This window comes from Miniopterus schreibersii, assembly GCF_964146895.1.
Source record: "Miniopterus schreibersii genome assembly, chromosome: 1".
NCBI classification, from domain to species: domain Eukaryota; kingdom Metazoa; phylum Chordata; class Mammalia; order Chiroptera; family Miniopteridae; genus Miniopterus; species Miniopterus schreibersii.
Genome location: NC_138101.1, coordinates 73,745,964 through 73,752,105, shown reverse-complemented (window position 1 = coordinate 73,752,105; position 6,142 = coordinate 73,745,964). Strand labels below are relative to the sequence as shown.

Here is a 6,142-nt window from a genome sequence, read left to right as displayed (position 1 = left end):
TCTGCAGGGACAGGAAGCTTTTTCCTCACCTCTGAAGTCACACTTGGAACATTCATTTAATAAATGATTCTCAGCACCACCTGTGTGCCATGTTCTGAATGCCACCCGGCTCCTCGCTTTCTCAAAACTACAGGCAGCTGTCCACTTCCTCTGTCTATAGATTTGTTGACAGCCCTGGACTGGGCATTTGATGACACCCATGGTTCCACCCTGATAAAATTCCACTCAATTCTAGCTCCAGCTGCCCTCCACTGGCCTTGCCCTGAGGGACAAGAGCTGGACAGCAGCCCCGAGAGAGAGGACAGGAATTCTGAACAGAGGGACCCCACTCCTCTAGGGCTGCTGTGTCCACTGAGGAGGCCCCCTTCCCCTTCCCTTTCCCAGCCTCAGGCTCTATAAACTGGGAAAGCTGTCCTGACATCTCAGCTTGGCTGGGGTCTCTGTGAGAGTCACCTGACAAAAAGCTTCTGGGTCAGGAGAGGCTGGCAGGCTCCATGGCCCCAGATGGTTCCCTCCAGCCTCTCGGGGGCGGGCCCTGCCACTCCAATTCCTGCATTTCTTGTCTGCAGCTGGTCTGTCCCTTCTGGGAGGAGGATTTTGCCTGAGGACGTGGGGTGGGTGGGGAGCCTGCCTCCTCCCTTTGCTCCGATTGCAGAAAAGGAGGGGTTCCCACCCCATGGCAAGGCTGCCACCTGAGCTCTGCCCTCACACAGACACAGCCTTGCCCCAGCCACTGGTCCCCAGCTCTGACGGGAGCCCTTTGAGCTGGTTGGCAGCAAGCGACATGGCGGATGAGCTGTCTAAAGAGCAGGTGGCTGAGTTCAAGGCGGCCTTCGCCAGGTTCGACAAGGACGGAGATGGCACCATCAACGTGCAGGAGCTGGGCGCTGTCATGAAGGCCCTGGGCCAGAACCCTTCCGAGGCCGAGCTGAAGGAGCTCATCTCCCGGGTGGACAAGGATGGCGACGGTGCCATCAGCTTCGAAGAGTTCCTGGCAGAGATGGTGAAGAGAATGAAGTCCTGGGGCGGCGAGCAGGACATGCAGGAGGTCTTCCGAGCCTTTGACCTGGACGGTGACGGCCACATCACCTTGGATGAGCTCAAGCAGGCCATGGCCCAGGTGGGGCAGAAGCTCTCCCAGGAGGAGCTGGAGGCCATGATCCGGGAGGCAGACGTGGACCAGGATGGACGGGTGAACTATGAGGAGTTCTCGCGCATTCTCGGACAGAAGTGAGGCCCCGTCTGGCCCATCTCCTCTGCCTGACTCTGGTTTTGGGGCCCTTGCTTGGGGACATAAAGGGAAAGTCTGGGTGGTGGGACACCTTGTGCTGTTGGGAGACCTCTGTGCCTGAGGGACCTGGGGCTGCTCCTGCACTTCTCTGCAGTGAGTGGGGGTGTTCCCTACCTCACAGGGCTGTTGTGAGGAACCCCAAAGCCAGGTGGTGATCCGAATAAAAGGAATGTGAGCTCTGAGGGTGGTGCGCTGGTGCTTAAATGCTTGAAGGGTCCCAAAAGGTGACATGTGGGATTCTTTTGAGCCTCTACCCCTGTCACTGGTCCACAGTGGGAGAACCAACCTGAGCAGGCCAGATGTCTGCCTGCCGCCTCTCCTTGCGCTCTGGGCATGGGGCGGGCTAGAAGAGGCATGGTTCTTTGCCTGAGTTTCTGGGTTAAGATCAGAGCCTGGACCCCAGAGCTGGGACACTGCCTACAGCACAAACAATAAAGTTGACCATACTTTGGATACAGCCAACTGTTCTTTAGGCTCAAATTATTTTTTAAAAAGTGTGTATGTGTGTGTGTCCTGTATTTGAGATGCAGGTTGTGTAGATTTAAAAACCATGAAGGTGGAGGTGGCCTCGATGGAGTGAAAAAGGCAGGACAGTCGGGAAGTGAGGAGGACAGAGGTGCTGTGATTGGCAAAAGGATTGTGCACCTTGAGGTGGGGCTGCTTTCCAGTTGGATCCTCAGGGCTATGGACTAGGGTGTTTCCAAGCTGAGGGCCAGCCATCTGTAAGAAGTTTCTTTTCTCTGACGCCTGCCCCGCAGGACCCAGCACCTTGCTGTTGCCCCTTCACAGTTTCCTGTAAGTTGGGGGCTCTGAAGTTGCCCCCAGGCAATGGGTGTGCTCCACAGAGAAGCTGGGAAGAGTCAGAAAGACAGAGATGGGAGATAAAGGTCTGTTGGTAGCCTCCCGGCCCACCCTGACATCAAGAGAGCTGCCATTTAAACTTGGGTTTGTAGTATTGCTGTGTAGTTTTTAAAATTTAGACTTATTTGAGGCTGCTTGTCACAGCTCTGGATTTTTGAAGCTCCCATGTCCTGACTTTCAGAGATAGTCTGATCTGAGCTCATCTTGCACATGAGGAAACCGAGGCCCAGGGGGGTTAAGAGACCAGTCAGCACTGTCTACAACTGGCTGTGTGGCCTTGGGTGCCATTTACTGATGAGCTTCTGCTTCCCCCTTCATGAAGTGAGTTTTTCTTTTGTTTTTGTTTAACTGAATGAAACTTTAGTCCAAACTGGCAGTGATGAATGACTTTGTCTTGTCCTAGTCAGTGCTTCTCAGCTCAGGATGGAGAGAGGCAGAGCCACCTTTCCTCAGGGGTTTTGGCAAAACCCTGGTGCCAGGCCCTGTACCGCACACCCCCTCACTTGAGTTCCTGTGGTGGGGGTGGGAGCGGGGCCAGGTCATCAAGGTAGGGCTTCCGCATATGACATGTTTCTTTTATTTTCCCCCATTGGACATTTTTGGTGAGTCACTCCAGTCTCCCTGTCCTCAGAGTTTAGCCATGTCCCTTCCAGAGCGTGGCCTGTGGTTGGACACAGTGAGGGAAGGTGATGGGCTTGAGGGTTGGATGGTGGCCAGTGGGCTGGGGGGACTGTGACCGAAGACGGGAAGGAATTCTGAGGTCCCTAAGGGCTCTGAGGGAGGGATGGGATGTGTTGGAGAGGAAGGCGTGGGATCTTTATCTGGAGATAAAGACTTGCAGACAAAGACTTAGAGATAAGAAAATGGGGTAGAGGCAGTGGTAAGCTGAGGAGGGGAGGGTGGCAAAAGTGCTCCCTGGGTCTAGGATGGGGCTGGTTGACTCCAGAAAGTCCCCATCCTCTGAGGGACATAGGTAATAGCAATGAGTTTCTGAATTAGTGATTCCTAAATGCTAAGCAGGTGTAAGATGCAGTTTTTCAGGCTATGTGTGAAATGAGAAAAATAAAGACATTTTGACTAACTTAAATGTATTCAGTTTCTAAAATTTTGAATCTACACTCCTTCTATACTCTCCATGTTAAAGGCCTTTTCTGTCATAAAGCTACTGTAATAGTAGATGATAGTTTAGTGGGGCTTTTTTTTTTTTCATGTTCTTATTCTGAGAGTCCTACAAGTGCCCAGAGTTAATTTAGACATTTCACCAACCCATGAGGTCCAAATGTCTGAGAACAAATAACTGTTCGAGTCTGTGGAGTGTAAAATGGATTTTTTTCTTTTGAAAAAAATTCTTTTTTTTCTGACTTTGAAGAAATATGTAGCTCATACATGGGAACGGTGAACCCCAAGTTCAGGACTGATGTTTCCTCGAAGAGAGAGGCACAGACGCCCTCAATTGATGCCTTCATGTTTTGTTTCTTTTTTATTTATTTTATTATTTTATTTTTATTTTTTAAAAATATATCTTTATTGATTTCAGAGAGGAAGAGAGAGAGACAGAAACATCAATGATGAGAGAGTCATTGATCAAGCCCGCAACCCGGGCATGTGCCCTGACCGGGAATTGAACCCCGATCGCCCGGATCCTAGGTCGACGCTCAACCGCTGAGCCACGCCTGGCCGGGCATGTTTTGTTTCTTAAGCTGGCTGACAGCAACATGGAAGCTAGCTGTTTTATTCTCCATATGTTGTATGTCTAAAGTATGTCACAATAAAAATAGTGCATGCAGTACATGGGAGAGGAGGATTCACAGGGGAAAGGAGAGAAATGAAGCTGCCAGCAGCCCAGGGACGTAGGAGAGTTGGTTGGTATTAAAAGACTGGATGTCTGAGGCTCGTTGATGAGCTGTTCCCGAAAAGGGCTTGATGGGGCCTCAAGGCAAGAAGAAAGCAACAGAAACTTCTCTGTATCAATTGCCCCAGGAGAACAGAAAGAAAACCTGAGGGTCTGGGAGGGGAAGTGACTCACTTGAGGTCCTGAATGAAACAAGAATCTGAAATGGCCTTGAGGGCTCTGAGGGCCGTCTGCTCCACTGACTCTCACTTCACCTGGTAGCCCAGCTCCTGGAGGAACTGGGGGGCAGGGAGGGGGGAAGGGGTTTGGTACAGGGGGTTGGTGAGGACCCACAGAGCAGAATGTCTTCCAAAAGCTGGAAATCCTGTCAGTGACTCTTGTCACACCTGACTCTGCAGGAGATACACAGAACTGGTTTCCCTGTTGATTCCAAACTTCCTTGAAGACTTTGAGGATTGAGCTGGGTTCCGCTCCCTCACACCAAGTCCATGCAGCAGCTCTGCCCCATCTAGGACACCAAGGAGAACTAGAAAGTGTGCTAGGAGCCTCTGAGGAGCCAACTGGGCTTTAGGGCACTTCAGGGAAACTCCATTCTCTGAAAGCCACTTCTCTGAAAATCAGTTTGCCAAGACTAGTTCTGCAAATGGTCCATTTGCTGGTATTTCCCAATTTACAAAAAAAATTTTTTTTTTAAAAAACACTCGATAAGAATTACAGAGATTTGTGTCAGGTGAGATGAGGTAACAGTTTTTGAAGACTTCTCTGAAGTTTTCTTGGTCCAGTTTAACATTTTAGCTCCATTTAGTCTTCCTTGTGGCTTGATTCACCATTTAGTTGCAGTCAATTCACCACAACCTGACAAAGATGAAAGTTCCCTGTTGGATTTTTTTTCTCAGTACGTGTGTCTATGATGTGGGGGTAGGAGAACCGATTCATTTCCATTGAATAGTTGTACATGTCTCTGATATCATGGATTTTATGAATTATAGATAGAGCAGGTTTCTCTCTTACAGCAGATTGTCAGTATAGACTGTTGCTTTAGTACTTCCTTTAATTCAGATTTATTAAGTGGCTCAATCAAATGGATATTTGTGTGTGTTTTAAGTATTTGTAAATACTTTGTGTCTGAAATCTGAATCGCACACAAAACTGACATTCAGGTGAGCAGAACTAAACTGATAAATCTTTGGAACTGGTTGGTGTGAAAACGCAACTGGTTAGTTTAGTTAGTAATCTAAACTAAAACAAAATGTCCCCAAATCCTTCCAGATGTTAAGCAGAACATTGACTGTAGAGAAATTAAAACAGATATTTCAAATTTTGTATATTAAGTAGTACCTTTTCTTCATTGAATTCTTCCGGTTTATTTATTTATTTATTTATTTAATTATTATTATTTTTAATCCTCACCAGAGAATATTTTTTCCATTGCTTTTCAGAGAGAGTGGAAGGGAGAAAGAGAGAGAAACATCAATGTGAGAGAGACACATCAATTAGTTGCCTCCTGAACTCGCTCCAACCAGGGCCAGGGATGATCCTGCAACAGAGGTATATGCCCTTGGCCGGAATTGAACCCGGACTCTTCAGTCCACGGGTCAAAGCTCTAACCACTGAGCAAAACTGGCTAGGGCTCTCCTGGGTCTTTTAAATCTTAAATTTATACCTGTTCCTGACAGGCCTGATGAACTCATCCTTCTTTTAAGGTCCATATCAAATGGCTTCTCTTCCAGGAAGCTTTCCAGAATAGGGGTGGGCACATTGTAGATCCTCAAATACATAATCTGGGAGAGAATGACTAGATCTCCCTCCCCCCTTTGTACAATCCTCATCAAAGCACACCTTGTTTAAAGTTCCTTGTGAACAAGGCCTAGCCTCCTTCCTCAGAACCCCAAACAATAAAATAAAATACATCAACATTACACTAGATTGGAAACTCTGAGTGCAGGGCATGTGTACTCCTGGCCTATGGTTGATTTAGCACTAATCCTCTCACCGTCTACACTAGATGCTGGACTCCTTCCCCCATAAAGTATCACCTCCACCTGCAGAGATAGCAGCTTCCAGAATGCCCATGGGATTAAAAGACATCTCCAGAAGGTCATACTCATTGGGGAGAGGGAAGACCCCAGGAGCGACTT

The 6,142-nt window shown here is 48.3% G+C and overlaps 1 pseudogene across 1 annotated transcript; it reads left to right on the top strand.

Moving 5' to 3' along the window:
- The first annotated feature begins 676 nt into the window (after positions 1-676).
- On the top strand, positions 677-1,418 carry LOC308562550 (calmodulin-alpha pseudogene; annotated as a pseudogene). The gene has a single exon. The product of its transcript is annotated as a calmodulin-alpha pseudogene (transcript).
- Positions 1,419-6,142: the final 4,724 nt, after the last annotated feature.